We start from the raw sequence: 17,214 nt of genomic DNA on the forward strand, positions 1-17,214 counted from the left end.
TCAAATAGAAACTAGAGAATGAGTAAAATATTATGATTATTTAAATTTCGTCGGAAGTTCTAATTAATAACATTCGGTTAAAATGAAATTTAAAAATAGAAAAGTAGAAGTCTTAATTTATTATTAAATTTTTAAAAATTGAAAAATATTTCAAACGGTTAAAAAAATAATTATTTATAATAACAAAAATTTTAATGTGAAAAATTATAAAAAAAACTTTAAAAAATAATTAAATATAAAATTAATTTTTCAAATGATAGGAATTTTCATTTTAAATTTTATAATAGATCTATAATTCTCATCACAAGTTATGTTTTTCAAAATTTTCTACAAATATCTGCGATAAAAATTAAATTCGGTTGAAATTGATGATAATCGCTATGTATCAATATCAATAACTTATTCTTGAAAGTACTGAACAACAGTTTCCTTAGAAATTTCTTATATTCACCTGATTTATGTATAACCAACCAATAGGATGTAATTAATTGTAGAACTTATCATGATTTTAATTACTCTATTATTTATTTATTAACCGAATATACATGCACCAAGTGCATGTAAAAGTTTATCTTCTTAGCTAGGATGGGCAATAAGCTATGCATATAATAAATGTTAATTCCTAACCAGGCCTTTGCTGGTGAAATGTCCTTATCTTTGGGTTGTTGATGAAGGCTGGATATACGCTTTAAATCAATATTTATCAACATTTGTATTGGCCCTCAAAAAGAATTCATGCTTACGATATGATCTATCCGACTCAGAAAAATTGAAAGTAGCCGCAATCTTTCAAGAGATCAAGGACATCTTGAAAACCTAACGAAGCTTTAATCTGTCTGGAATCCGTATGGACAAGCTGCAAGTATCTTCAATGGACTCAGGCTGGATGAATGCATAAATCAAGTGTTTTAGGTCATGCTAGCTCTCTGTTTGAAATTTTAAATTTTATAAAAATTTAATTTAGTTGATTTATTTTTTCATCAATTCTCTTATTTAAAAGCAAAAGAATTAATTTTAAAAATTTTCATTTTAAAATAAATTAAAAATTTTCATGACTTTACAAAAATTTATTTTTTTAAAAAAAATAAATTATATCAAATAAAAAATAATAGAAATAGCACTAGGAATTCTAACGAGAGAGAGTTACTCTCCCTGGATACTAGTTGAATATCTTGCAGCTGCTGTATAACTATAAAATTAAGTTTCAACTCAGTCCTGTCAGAGTAATTTCTAAAATTGTGAAATCTAAATTTCTTAGTTCCAATTGAAGTTGCATGAAAAAGAAACAAACAGCTTTTCAGTACACCCTGGAAAGTTTGTCAGTTGAAGTCTACTTCTGAACCGTCAGATGTTATTGATAACGTGACATGTTCATGACTGGAACCGATGAAAGTATACAGATGGGTGCTACTCACTTCGATAAGTACGTCAGATCAAACTTACGAGCTCAACTATGAAGCTGAAGCTAATCATTGAGCTCATTTTCTAAGATCAAACTAAACAAAAGTTGTAAAATTTTGGCCAGCCAAGAAATTGTGAATACGAAGGCCACTTTGTACTTGATAATATGATAAATCTACTCTTTGATACTTGAGAAGCTTTTGAATCAGGATGAAGATTTTGAAGGGGATCATTATGATTTACATTCTTCTGGTTACTTCTCTGTTAAAATCATAATAGCAATAGCTCCAAGGTGCTACGAGTTTCCAGGCACAACAGGACAATAAATGAAGAAAGTTGGTCGTTGAGTTCAGATATGAAACCTTGGCTCTGATGGATTGATGGAAAGGAAGGAAAAAAATAAAGAAGAAATGAATTATAGGATAATAAAAAGAAGATGATTAAAATGAAAATTATACATTTCAAGGAGAAGAAAGCATCTTCTCTGGTTAAAGAGAGTGAGAAAGAAAAGGATAAGGTTGGAGAGAAATGGTGTGGGAAATACGTAAAATGACAAAGAAAAATGAAAAAAAAAAGATGTTTTACATGATTGGGTAGGCAAGAACAATTATCTAAGAACATCTCTTCTTTTTCATCTAAAGAAATCTGCTTTTTCATTTTTTTCTTCTTGTAAATGGTCATGGCATTGCAGATATGCCTTGAAGGTTCGAGATAAAGGATTGGTCAACAGCAACAAATGAACAGAACAGAACAGAAACAGATCAATTTTTATTTAATAAACGTTAAGTCAAAACAGAGCAGACATCATTCACAAGGCCATGAAGAGGTCAATCACACATGATCACATCTTAAAACAAAAGAGACCCATTAATTAAGATCACCCATAAACCACAAATCCATAGCAGAAACATAGAAACAACCACGCAGACGCAGACGCACGACAAGGTGAAGGGTAGACTCTTTCTGGATGTTATAATCTGCAAGAGTCCTTCCATCCGCTTCCCAGCAAATATAAGCTTTCAATTTTCGTGGAGAACAAAACCACGAAAATGAAGATAAAATTGAAGATAAAAAGCAGATAATTATTTTATGTAACATACCCTTAAGCTCTTCAAGTTTTAAATTTTCTTATTTTTAGACTAAATTCTTCTAGGCTACTTCAGACACAAAAAGATTAAAAATGGACTAAATTAAGAATCTTCAACAAGTTTAAGAGCGAAATTAAGTATTAAACCAGCTCCAATTTCCAAAATAATCATTAGTAAAAAAGCATTGCGAAGACAAACTCTTTTTTTTCCCCCGAGCCACAAGTCATGCCATAACAAAAACCAGGTTTAAGAACAAATGTCCAATATTTAACCTAATGAAGGTGTGCCGATTCAGTAGAAACTAAAACTAATGACTTTGCTAATGCAATAAGAATTAGAGGCAACTTCTATTGGCAGACATTGTGGGCTCAAACGCCCTTGCAGCCTCCTCCATTCTGGTGCATGAAGGCTTCAATTTGAACACCATCCTTTAGATTGAGCTACAAATTTGCAAACCAAAACTTGTATTTTAAAATGAATAATCACCAAACCACAATTTAAAAAAAAAAAAGGAACCTCAGCTGGTGTTTTCGTTTGGTTGAAGCGTCTGCCTTTGATTAAAAACACCATCGTATAATATTCCAATTGCTTGGTGTCACAATAATAACGAAGGAGCTTGGCGATTGGGGTTCCCAGCTTTATTCTGTAATGCTTCTCTTGTCCATCCTACATATAAATAAAACATTAGTTAATAACACAGCACAGTGAACAAAATTTCAGATGAAAATCTAATTATCTTGTGATCAGCTTGGATGAACTTCTAAACCTTGAACAGCATTTGTATCTTGGGTCCATATTAGATCTAGTTCTAGAACATGGGAAAGGTCCAAGGTTCTCTTACATTTTTCTAATGTTGTTCTGCCAAACATTGATAACAAACAAACAATTGTTGTGGGCACAAACATGCGTCCGAGTTTTCTTTTGGGGAAAAGAAAAAATGGAAAATCAAACACACCCATTAAAAAAAACACAGAAACTGAACAGGGAACGGAGGAAGAGGACGAAGGTCTCTACCTTTTCTCAGCCATTTGTAACAAATGAAAATGCAACAGAAAGCAAAAGGAAAAAAGATAGAAGACCTGGCTCCTCACAGTGACATTAATACCTTCAGCTGGGCGATCCATAGAAAGGCACTAGCTTTAATCTGCAACCGAGAGACAGAAAAAGAAACGCAGAGAAAAAAAGAGAGAAAATGAAGGGGGTAATGCAGTCAAAAAGCAATGGAAAATGAGGTTTATGTCTAAGGCTGAGTTCCATTAAATTCACGTCAAAGGGAGCAACGATTCTCTGTGTATACATGCACCGCCACTGCTCCCAGTTTCCCATGTTTCAGAACTTCACTCAAAGTACAAGCCTGTCACTTTCAACATTGGGACCACCCTTGTGGGGATTACGGGTTCAGCTCCGGTTTCTCCAAGAAATTATCTCGAAACTGAAATTGAAAGTGGGTTTTTTAAATTTTGTAGAATCAGAATTAAAGTTATAAAATGATATTATTTATATGAAATCACTGTAATTTAACGTGTAATATATTTATATTCTTATTATTTATAATATAATTTTTTACAATAATAAATATTTTTAATGATTTTTCATAATATATTAATATAGTTATATATAATTAAGAAGTATCAATTATGAGTTTATTTTTAATATTTATTATATTTTTAAAAAATATTTCAAATATTTATCATTAAATATGTGGTAACAGGTTTTAATTTTTTTAATTATTATTATATTTTAATAATATATATTATATTAATTTGATGGAATTATTTTTAATTTAATTAATTTATATTCTTTATAATATTTTTTATAACAATAAATATTTTTTGTTTTTAAAATATATTATATTACAATAATATATTTTATTATTTTTAACAAATAATTTTATTATACTGAAATTAAATAATATCAGTTATAAATTTACTAAATAATTTTTTTACAAAATTCTCTTATGCAGTCATAACCATCTATTATAATAATCCTTATTAGTTGAGTATTTTTTTAGAGTAACCCTTATTAGTTGAGTATTTTTTTTATAGTAACTCTTTTTTTTTTTCAATACTCCTTATTTTTGTAATATAATATTAAATATATTATATTAATATTTAATGTTAACATAGAAATATTCTAATTATTATACTATATATTATAATAATATATTTTATAAAAATATATTTAGTTATGTTATTAATAAATAAAAAAATTCATAATAAAAAAGTCTATTCTCCACTTTTTACATATAAACAAAATATATTTAATTAATTTTATCATATTTTTACGGTATTCTTTAATTTTATAATATAATATTAAATATATTCTATATAAGAATTACGATAGAAAATTAACATTAATATTAATATAGTATAATACTATTATAATATATAATATAACAATTAAATTATACTACTTTAATATATAATATAACAATTAAAATATTTTTATGTTAATATTAAATATTAATATAATATATTTAATGTTATATTATAAAAATAAGAAGTATTAAAAAAATTATGTAAACTTATATAAAAAATTATTCTAATAATATAAAAATTTTTCTAATCATTCACACAAAATTTATAAAATTTTAATTTTAACATGTAAATATAATAAATTTATGTTTTTAATGTAACAAAAATTAAGATTGAATTATAATTAATTAGTCTGTACACAAAAAAAACTGTGAAATTGTTGATATTTATAATTCGTTATTTTGATATTTAAATTGATATACTAATAAAATGAATATAATAAATTATTTTTAATTTAGAATTAATTTGTAATAATATGTATTATTTTATTTTATATTATGAAATAATAAGATTAATTATTAAATTTTCTAAAAACCTGTCTTATACTCGTTAATATATAGAAACTCTATGTTTATAAATATAATAGAATATGTTAATATAATAAAATTTATTAAATTACATCTACTAATAATAACTTTTCGTGAACATCCCATTTATTTGGAGAGTAAATATTAATGAAAAATATTATAACATCTAAATTATTTTTTTATGCGTGGGACATCTATAATTGAATATCAATTTATCATATACTTATAATTTGACTTTAACGATTATGATGTCGCAAGAATTTTATAATATAATATTAAATATATTTTATATTATATTTAATTTTATTAAAAATAATATTTAATTTATTGTATATTATAATAAAATATATATTATTATATTAATTTAAAATTAAAAAATAATATATATATATATATAATTAAAAAATGGGAGGCTTTTTATTACAGTGCGACCGATACGACAGGTTGAGTTTTTTTTTTTTTTTTAAAAAAAAGAAAAACACTTGTGTGACAGATGCCTCCTCTTAACGCCTGTCATGTGTGGATTTGACTAACATGTGTGCCGTTAAACCTCTATTTAATAAATAATTTTGGATCAAATTCAAAAGATCAAATATTTGTTTTAACCCTAAAAACTCAAAAATCTGGCTGTTCTACCTGGAATCCTCCCAGCAATTAGAGGCTACCTAATCACAATATCAGCACATAAAAAACATGATGAATCTGGACACGGAAAAGGTTGAGAAACTCATAACCTGCAAACATACCTCTTTCCAACTAGATTAAACATCCTAATTAAAAGCTCTTCCTCGTCCTCAGAGAATTCAAGCTTCGACTCTTGATTCCTTAATTCTGAACCAAACAACTCAAAATCAGCATAAGTGGAAAAAGATTCAATCTTCTTGATACATAGAAGAAGTTGAAACAAGTAGCTACTGAGACATGGAACAAATAATAAGAACAATACAAGAAATAGAATACCTTGAGAGTTCACATAAATCACATCAGAAAAAGAATATTCAGATTCAGCCATGTGGATGGGAATGAAGCAAAAGACAGAACCTTACCAAGTTTCCAATATGACCGCTCAATCATGAACAAACAAAAATAGGTTTGAGGCAATGCAAGTGTCTGTGCATGGGATAGGAGAGAAGAGTACGGGCTTTTCATGACTGAAACTATGGCACTCTGCTATTATCATGAGCATATGGGTGAATATAAAACATTATAAACTTTTTAACTATTTTAGCAGACAATGAGACAATGTAGATTTTACACTCATTATCGTTTACTTCACATCAATGTCCTTGATATCACAAAAAGCATCTTTAAAAATAACAAATGTATGGTGCTAAGAAAACGAAGAAAGTTGGTTGTATTTGTATAACAAGGATGAATCTAGCAAGTTTGATGGTTAGCGCAGCCGGCCCACCTATCATGCGAAAGAAAGAAAGAAAAATGTATAACTTCTCTTATTTAATGAAGATTTAATCAGGATCAGGTGCCTACTTTATCTCATACGTACACTAAACTATTGAGGAGCGCTGCCCAAATTATGACATTTTGTCTTATTGCACTTGTCTCCTATTGTTATTCTTTTCAAATAGCTTTAAGCATATCTGTGATTTTTTATATTATTAAATTTAGGTAAAGTGGCTTGCTTTTAATCAATCAAATGAGAGAAATTTCTCACCAAGTTTTTTTGTGAGTTAGTTTAATCAATTAATTGAGAGAAATTTGTACTTGGAATTCATCACATATAGAACTCAGTAGCAAAAACTGAAGCCAAGAGCTCCTAAATTCAAAATTTCAATTCTTTTTGAGTTGGTTTAATCAAATTAATTATTACTAGCATCACGTGATTGATAATATAGTAGATGGATGTTATCTACCAACTAATTGCCTTCTACTATTTCTATTTGAAACAAATTTGAAATTGCTTATACTCCTATCAATGAGTTTCGACGAGAAGCACCAGATCAAGAGGAGATCAGAAAATTGAAATGACATCCTCTTTTTCATCATCTAGTTCAATCCGATTAGTAAGTGCATCCAATAAAATGAGGGTTTATAACACATTTAATGGAGGCGGAATTGTGAGATGCCACTGCTGATTACAAGCAAAGATTTAGATCACTTGAAAGGAAAAAAAATCCTAGGAGGAGATTTTTTTAGTTGTGCAAACTTATGAAATTCATAAAACTAAACAAGAACTAGGATCTTTTTGTAAACAATTTGATTATGGAATAGCTCAAAATAAGAGTTGTAATGGTCAATGTTCAAAATCACAACCAAGAAAATATTATAAGAAGAACCAATATTACAAAAAAGGATACATAGCAAAACCAAGTAAAGAAAAATATTATAAAAAGAAAAATTATAAATCGTATAGGAAATATAAAAAGAACGCACAAACAAGTAAAACCCAAAATAAAAAATCATTTAAAGATTTAACATGCTATAATTTAGGAAAGAAATGACATACATCTAAATTCTGTAAGTTCAATAAAAAAAACTAAATGAATTAAATTTAGAGGAAGAAGTGGTAAATAAAACTCAAGAATTATACATAGACTCAGAAACTTCAGGATCAGATATAATGGAAAATGAAAATCAAATAGATGAATTACAGATTAGTTCGTCAGAAAAATCAATAAGTGTTTTAACTAAAGAACAAAATTTATTATTAGAATTAATAAATAATATTGAAGATAGTAATACTAAAGAAAAATTCCTTAAAAAATTAATAAAGAGCTTTGATGAAATAGAAGAAATTGGTCACAATATCCCTAAAATAAATAAACAAACTTATAATTTAACTAAAATACTAAATAAAAATAAACAATTAAAAGAAAGAATATCTATAGAAGATTTACATAAAGAAATAAGAATAATAAAAACAGAAGTAAAAGAATTAAAAAATCAGCTTCAAAAAGATGCAAAAAAGATAAAACTATTGGAAGAACAATTAATTTCTGAATCATCTTCTTCATCAGAAAGAGAGGAGGAGGATGAACATAATGAAATAAGTCAATTAGATAGCAAAGAAGTAGATGATAATTTCATATTATTATTACAAGAAATAACCTCTAAAAAATATTTAATAAAATTAACAATTAAATTATCAGAAGAATTTATAATAGATACCATAACATTATTTGATATAGGAGCAGATCTAAATTGTATAAAATAAAGCCTAATACCTAAAAGATTTTAGAAAGAAACTAACGAGAAACTAACAACAACAAATAAAACTAATTTAAATATTTTAGGAAAGACAATAATAGTAAATCAGGATCTAGAAATAAAAACTGTGTTCTTATTGTCTCAATAAATAAATCACATGGTAATACTAGGAATACCTTTTATAAACCTTATAACACCTTATTCAATAAAAGATGATTGTATAAAATTTAAAACAAAAAACAAAACAATCAGATTAGTATTTACGGAGAAACTAAAAAGAAAAAATTTAAATTTAATAAAAACACATTCCATTAGGGCAATGGAATAAATTCAATAATAAAATCCAAGACAGAAGACCTAAGAGATTTAAAGAATAATGTACATTTAAATAGAATAAAAAAATCAATTAGAACAAAACTTTGTAAAAACTAAAATAGAAAATTTAAGAAATTATATGGAAAACGAATTATGTTCGGAACATCCAAATGTTTTTGGAATAGAAAACAACATATAGTAAACTTACCATATAAATAATATTTTGATGAAAAGATAATATCAACTAAAACAAGACCAATTCAAATGAAACCAGATTCAATGGAACATTGTAAAAAGGAAATTAAAAGTCTTGAAGGAAAGAAATTAATAAGTAAATCGAGAAGTCATTAGTCGTGTGCAGCTTTTTATATCAATAAAAATGCAGAAATTGAGAAAGGAACACCGAGATTAGTTATAAATTATAAACCGTTAAATAAAGTACTAAAATGGATCATGTACCCAATCCCAAATAAAAAGATCTTTTAAATAAATTATTTAATGCTAATATTTTTAGTAAATTTGATATGAAATCAGGTTATTGGCAAATTCAAATACATCGTAAAGATCGTTATAAAACTACATTCATTGTTCCATTTGAACAATATGAATGGAACGTAATGCCCTTTGGTTTAAAAAACGCATCATCAGAATTTCAAAAAATTATGAATGATATTTTTAATCCGTATTCAAAATTTTGTGTTATTTATATTGATGATGTTTTAATATTCAGTCAAACTATTGAAGAACATTTTAAACATCTAAAAATATTTTGCATGATTATAAAAAAGAATGGTTTAGCGTTAAGCAAAACTAAAATGGATCTATTTCAAACTAAAGTCAGATTTTTAGGACATTATATTGAACAAAGGAAGATTCAACCAATTGAAAGAACAATGATATTTGGAGATAAATTTCCTAATGAGATAACAAATAAAACTCAATTACAAAGATTCCTTGGATGTCTAAATTATATCATTGATTTTTACCAAAATCTAAACAGAATGATAAAACCACTTTATGACAGGTTAAAGAAAAATACGGGTCTGTGGACTAATAAACATACAGACATTGTAAAACATATTAAATCATTAGTAAAAGAAATTCCATGTTTGTATATTCCTAATCCAACAGCATTTAAAATTGTAGAAACAGATATTTCAGATATAGGATATGAAGGAATTTTAAAACAAAGGATAGATGGTAAAGAAAGTATAATTCAGTTTACTTCAGGACACTGGAATTCAACACAAATAAATGATTCAACTATTAAGAAAGAGATTTTGAGTATAGTTGTAACGACTCGGAAACCGGACCGCTACCGGCTCTAGGATCCTGATCGACTTAAGGTCGCCGGGACCCGTGGCAAGCCTAATGTAACGACCCGAAAATCGGACCACTACCGGCGCTAGGATCTGGGTCGGCTTAAGGCCGCCGGGACCCGTAGCAAGCCTAACATGAAACCTATATACCTGTTAAATCCCATACATGATCAACACATACATAAAAATTTTGAACTTTTCTCATTCAATTTCCAAACTCAACCTGTGCAAGCACAACTCATAATCATCATTCACCCTATTGGAGTTCTCAACTATGCTCCAATGGGAAACATTCACTCATACATTGAGTTTGATTTTCATAAAATAACATTAAACCATTACATTTGAAAGATCATGTATTAAAAGGGATAAATCACATACTAGGGTCAAGCACCACACTAATCCTCAATAACATTATTACATTACATAATTATTCAATACTATTCATTACATTACATTTCAACATTTACCATGTCCACCACTAGCTATTACATGACCATAACTTTATTCTAGTTGACTTCCTGGTCTAACCCGTACCTGCAAACCTGGGGAAATAAGGGAGTGGGGTGAGCTACTAGAGCTCAGTGAGCAGAATAATAAAACATATGCTATCATGGAATGCATCACAGCACAGACAAATCACATCAAGGATGAACTTGTCACCATTTAGCCCTCCATGCAGTCTAATCATGCCAGGGGTGTAGTGCAGGCTCGCCTGGACTTCCATAGCATAACATACATATCCAATAGTGCCGGGAGCGTAGTGCAGGCTCGCCCGGACTTTCTCTTACATAGTGCCAGGGGCGTAGTGCAGGCACGCCTGGACTTCCATATCCTATCATCATGTCATAATATATGAGGGCTAATGGATCATTCAACATTCATCCACATCAACAACATAATATGCAATGCAACATATTCGTGAATTCTAATGCAAGCACCCTATATAACTCATGGCATTCATGATGCGTGAATCATGTTAAACTTTCATTATTCGCTTTGAAAACATAGAGAGTTATTCCACTCACCTCTGGCTAGCTCTGACAGACACTGAAGTAGCTGACTCATTGCTGGGGTCCTCAGTTCCTCGGGTCCGTACCTACACAGGTGGACTCAATTGAGGGACCAAACATACATAAATATGACTCTAAGATACTCCTCAAAAACTCCCCTAAAATACCTTAAAACAATCATAGAAATCATGCAAAGGAGGGCTGAACAGGGCACTTTCGGCGGCAGGTTCGGCGGCTGAAAGTCCCTCCAGAGCCGAAAGTCATGCACCTTCGGCGGCACTTTCGGCGGCCGAAGGTTCCCTCCAGAGACGAAACTCATGCATGTTCGGCGGCACCTTCGGCGGCCGAAACTCCCTTCCAGAGCCGAAAGTCCACTTTCGGGGGCAGGGTTTGGCAGCTGAAAGTTGGCCTCCACAGGCAGGTTCGGCGGCCGAAAGTCCCTTCGGCTGCCGAACCTGAGTTCCTCCCAAGGGCAGAAACTCAGCCTCTAACATGCACAAAGCCTCCCAACTCATTCAAACATGCATTTACCTATTCTACAACATGCAAACTCAAGCATACAAGCTCCTAGGGGTTCAAACTATCCTAAACCCCAACTTACAACACATCAAACATACATAAACATCATACATTGTACAATAACTCAATATAAACCCATGAACTCAAAAATAACCTAGCATGCATATCTACCCCATAAATCTTCATGAAACTCGCTTAAAACATATAATGAGCTAAAGATTGACTCTTACCTTTTGAGGATCTAGAGAGAGTGTGACCTAACTTGGAGATTTGGGGAAGATGGGTTCCTGAGGTCCCCAAACTTCACAACTTCAATCTAAGCCCGAAATCTTCAAAACCAAGTTAAAATCCATAAGAAATCATGAAAACTCGAAGGAAGAAGCTCAAAATCAACAAGGGACGGCGGAGAGCTCACTTTGGCCGAAAATGGGGAGAAAAGCTCGCCCATTCGGACATGGGGATCCCTTTATAGGTGGCTAGCCAGGCTACTTTCGGGGGCCTAATGTGCCTCCGCATGCATGCCATGTTCGGCGGCCGAACATAAGGTTCGGCGGCCGAACCTGGACTTCCCTCACTTATGCCTTCGGGGGCCTAAAGCACTCCCGAAGCGCATGCACGTTCGGCGGCCGAACCTGAATCTTCCTCCAAGGCTATTTTCATTCAAAACTCAATTTCTTCCTTGTGTAAAACCATAAAATACATTAAAATATTTTATAAAAACATGATTTTACCCTTCTAGAGGTTTCCGACATCCGAGATTCCACCGGACGGTAGGAATTCCGATACCGGAGTCTAGCCGGGTATTACATTCTTCCCCCCTTAAGAACATTCGTCCCCAAATGTTCACCAACAAACATGGCATAGCATAAAACGTGAACATACAAAGCATAAAACATAAACATACAACAAAATACATAACACTCACCTTAGAAGAGATGAGGATATTGCTGGAGCATGGACTCCCGTGTCTCCCAGGTACACTCTTCGATGTTGTGGTGATTCCAAAGGACTTTCACCATCGGGATTTCCTTGTTCCTTAGCTTTCTGATCTAGGTGTCTAGGATCCGTACTGGCTGTTCAACATAGGTGAGATCTTCTTGGATCTCCACATCAGGCTTACTAAGAACCTTGCTCGGATTTGATACGAACTTTCTTAACATGGAAACATGGAAAACCGGATGGATTCTTCTCATTGAAGCAGGCAAGTCCAGCTTGTACGATACATTCCTAATCTTTTGCAAGACTTCAAAGGGTCCGATGTACCGTGGAGCTAGCTTACCTTTCTTCCCAAACCGAATCACCCCTTTCATTGGAGACACCTTGAGCAATACCAAATCCCCCTCCTGAAACTCTACTTGCCTTCTGCGGATATCTGCATAACTCTTTTGCCTGCTTGCAGCAGTCTTGATTCTTTCTCTGATTATGGGCACCACTCTGCTGGTGATCTCTACAAGCTCAGGCCCTGCCAAGGCCCTTTTCCCAACTTCTTCCCAGCAAACAGGTGACATGCACTTCCTTCCATACAAAGCCTCATATGGAGCCATCCCTATGCTAGCGTGATGGTTGTTATTGTAGGCAAACTCCACCAGAGGTAGATGCTGCCTCCAAGAACCGCCAAAATCTAGCACACACATTCTGAGCATATCCTCTATTGTCTGGATGGTCCTCTCTGACTGTCCGTCCGTCTATGGATGGAAAGCAGTGCTAAAATCCAACCTGGTATCCATAGCATTCTGCAGACTCCGCCAAAACCTGGAGGTGAACTGGGGCCCTCTATCAGACACTATTGAAACAGGAACCCCATGCAGCCTGACGATCTCATCAACATACACCTGCGCTAACTTGTCCACAGAATAGCCACTCTTGACAGGGATGAAGTGAGCAGATTTGGTGAGTCTGTCCACAATCACCCATATGGATTCCAATCTGTTGGACGTTGCCGGTAACCCCACCACGAAGTCCATAGCTATATTCTCCCATTTCCACTCTGGAATAGGTAGTGGGTTAAGCATTCCAGCCGGCTTCTGATGTTCCAGCTTCACCCTCTGACACACTTCGCAGGCTGACACAAACTGTGCCACTTCTTTCTTCATAGCTGGCCACCAATACACTTTCTTCAGATCTTGATACATCTTGGTGGCCCCGGGGTGAACGCTGTATCTGGCATTATGAGCCTCTCTCATAATGTCTCCCTTCAGCCCTACATCATCTGGTACACACAATCTGTTTCCATAGCGGAGGATCCCCTTGCTGTCGAATCTGAACTCACTATCCTTGCTTGACTGAACAGTCCTGGCAATCTTCACTAACTCTGGGTCCTCATGCTGTTTCTGAGTCACCTGCTCCAGAAACACGGGTGCCACTCTCATCTGGGCAACTAAAGCATCTGTACCAGACAACTCCAACTGTAGACCTTCATTCATGAGCTCGAAAAACTGCCTCACCACTGGCCTCCTCTCTGCTGAAATATGGGACAAACTGCCAAGTGATTTCCGGCTTAAGGCGTCTGCCACAATATTTGCCTTACCCGGATGGTACTGGATCTTGTAATCATAGTCACTAAGCAATTCAACCCATCTTCTCTGCCTCATATTCAGCTCCCTCTGACTCAAGATGTACTGCAGGCTTTTATGATCTGTGAAGATCTCACATTTAACCCCATAAAGGTAGTGCCTCCACATCTTGAGTGCAAAGATCACCGCTGCCATCTCTAGGTCATGTGTAGGGTAATTCAGCTCGTGCTTCTTTAGCTGCCTAGAAGCATAAGCAATCACCCTTTCATTCTGTATTAGCACACAACCCAGTCCCACACGGGACGCATCGCAAAAGACTGTGAAGTCTTCATTACTAGTCGGCAGAGCTAACACCGGCGCTGAAGTCAACCTCTTCTTTAGCTCCTCAAAGCTCTCTTCACACTGGTCGGTCCACACGAACCTCTGGTTCTTCTTAGTCAATCTGGTCATGGGAGCTGCAATCTTAGCGAAGTCCTGAACGAACCTCCTGTAGTAACCTGCCAAACCTAAGAAACTCTTGATCTCTGTCACCGTAGTGGGTCTAGGCCGCCAGTTAGCTACAGTTTTCACTTTCTTGGGGTCTACCTCGATTCCATTTTTTGACACCACATGCCCCAAGAAGGAGACGCTCCTCAGCCAGAACTCACACTTAGAGAACTTGGCATACAAGCCATGTTCCCTCAAGGTCTGCAGAACTAACCTCAGATGATGGGCATGCTCCTCTGCATTCCTGGAATACACTAAGATATCATCTATGAAGACAATAACAAAGTGATCCAGGTACTGGCTAAACACTCTGTTCATGAGATCCATGAATGCTGCAGGGGCATTGGTTAACCTGAACGGCATCGCAAGGAACTCATAATGCCCATATCTGGTCTTGAATGCTGTCTTCAGTACATCCTCTTCCCTTATCCTCAGCTGATGGTACCCTGATTTCAGATCTATCTTGGAGAAACAACCTGCTCTTGCTAGCTGGTCGAATAGATCGTCGATCCTTGGCAACGGGTACTTATTCTTGGTAGTGATCTTGTTCAACTGCCTGTAGTCGATACAAAGTCTAAGGGATCCATATCCTTCTTTTTCACAAATAGCACTGGAGCACCCCAAGGTGAGGTACTCGGTCGGATGAAGCCCCTATCTACCAGCTCTTGCAACTGCTCTTTCAACTCTTTTAATTCTACTGGTGCCATCCTGTAGGGAGGGATAGAGATCGGTCTAGTTCCAGGCATCAATTCAATTTCGAACTCTATCTCCCTAGCAGGTGGTAAACCTGGCAGCTCGTCTGGGAAAACATCTAAGAACTCTCTGACCACTGGCACTGAGGCGGGCTCTCTAACATGACTATCCAGCTCTCTCACATGAGCCATAAAACCCTGACAACCCCTCTTGAGCAACCTACGAGCCTGAAGGGCTGATATCAAACCTCTAGGTGTACCCCTCCTGTCTCCTCTGAAGATAACCTCTAACCCATCCTGACATCTGAACCTGACTACCTTGTCTCTGCAATCCAAGGTAGCACCATGGGTAGATAGCCAATCCATCCCTAGAATGACGTTAAAATCTGTCAAATCTAGAACCACAAGGTCGGCAGAAAGGCATCTTCCCTCCACAAAGACTGGACTACACTGGCAGACTGACTCTGCCACTGACGGGTCACACTTGGGTCCCCTGACCCATAGGGGACACTCTAACCCAGAGACCATCAATCCCAACCTTTCGACGGCCCTCGGAGCAATGAAAGAATGAGATGCACCAGGGTCCATTAATGCATACACATCAGAATAACCAATGATGAGATTACCTGACACCACGGTGTTGTGTAATACCCGGCTAGCTCAGGCATCGGAATTCTTACCGTCCGGTGGAAGTCGAGGATGCCAGTGTTGTTAGAAGGGTAAGAGAATGATTTCTAAACTGTTTTCAGTATTTAATGCGTTTTGAATGAGTTTTGGATTAAGTTTTGAAGAGAAAAGACTTTGGGAACTTTTGCCATGTTCGGCCGCCGAAGGTAATGTTCGGCCGCCGAAAGTGTTATAGATTCGGCTTCCGAAGGTCATGTTCGGCCCCCGAACGTTGCATGGTTTTGCATGCAGGTTTGGCAGCCGAAGGTGAGTCGGCCAGCCCTCTATTTCAGTGCCTCCAGTCGGTGAATTGGATGGATTTCCGTTCCTTTCACTTCCTGAGGTGAGGCCACGTCCTCCCTGAGTCACTTGCTTTGGTTTTATCACCTTGTAACGTTTTAATGGGTTGATGGTGAAGGGTTTGAGTGAAAAAGAGAGGTTTGGTAGTGTGGAGAAGGTGAAGGGAAGGTGGTGCATGTCCTTAGGTTCAGGTTGATAAGCTTTTGTTTTCAGGAGGTAAGGGCAGCTTTTTTACCTTGTTTTACTGATTTATACCAGCTTTTAAAGAGGTTAAGGGTAGAGTTGCATGTATAGGGTTTAAGTTTAGTTTTTGATGAGTTATGCATGAAAGCTTGTCTATGTGTTTGTTTGTTGTTTTGTTGGGATTGTAAGTTAGTGTTGGACCCCTTTGTTCATATACTTGAGTATATGTGTGTTAAGGAGTGGTGTTATGCATGTTTAGAGAGGTGAAAAGGATGGAGGAGCTAGGTTGCAGGTGAAGCTGAGTTCTTGAAGAACTCAGGTTCGGCAGCCGAAGGAGCATTCGGCCGCCGAACCTCCTGCATGGTGGCTTGGTTGCCACAGCTTGCCCCTGAGTGTTTTTGTATGTTCGGCTCTGTTTAAGGGGTTTCGGCCGCCGAAGGTGCCGCCGAAGGTTACAGACTTTCGTCTCTGGAGTATGTTGTGGCCCCCGAAGCTTGCCCCCGAAAGGGTTCGGCAGCCGAAAGTAGACATTCGGCCGCCGAAAGTATGCAAGTTTCGGCTCTGGACAGGGCATTCGGCCGCCGAACCTGCTGCCGAATGTGTTCTGTCTAGCCTTTCTTTTGCATGCCTTATGTGATTGTTTTAGGAGCTTTTTAAGGGGTTTTGGGATGTTGTTTACGAATTGTTTAGAATGTGTTTGACACCTCATTCG

The 17,214-nt window shown here is 34.9% G+C and overlaps 1 long non-coding RNA gene and 1 pseudogene across 2 annotated transcripts; both read right to left on the minus strand.

Annotated features, from left to right (window-relative positions):
• Positions 1–17,214, minus strand: part of LOC110604866 — a 151,936-nt pseudogene that overhangs the window by 53,619 nt on the left and 81,103 nt on the right.
• On the minus strand, positions 2,623–6,574 carry LOC110604420. Of its 2 annotated transcripts, none has more exons than XR_006349162.1 (4): positions 6,292–6,574; positions 6,078–6,162; positions 3,581–3,921; positions 2,623–3,155 (listed from the first exon to the last, which is right to left on the minus strand). It is a non-coding gene; the product is annotated as an uncharacterized LOC110604420 (long non-coding RNA). The 2 variants fall into 2 exon arrangements; XR_002486229.2 differs by having other exon boundaries at positions 3,595–3,921; positions 6,292–6,565.

Source organism: Manihot esculenta, chromosome 17 (assembly GCF_001659605.2).
Source record: "Manihot esculenta cultivar AM560-2 chromosome 17, M.esculenta_v8, whole genome shotgun sequence".
Lineage (NCBI taxonomy): Eukaryota > Viridiplantae > Streptophyta > Magnoliopsida > Malpighiales > Euphorbiaceae > Manihot > Manihot esculenta.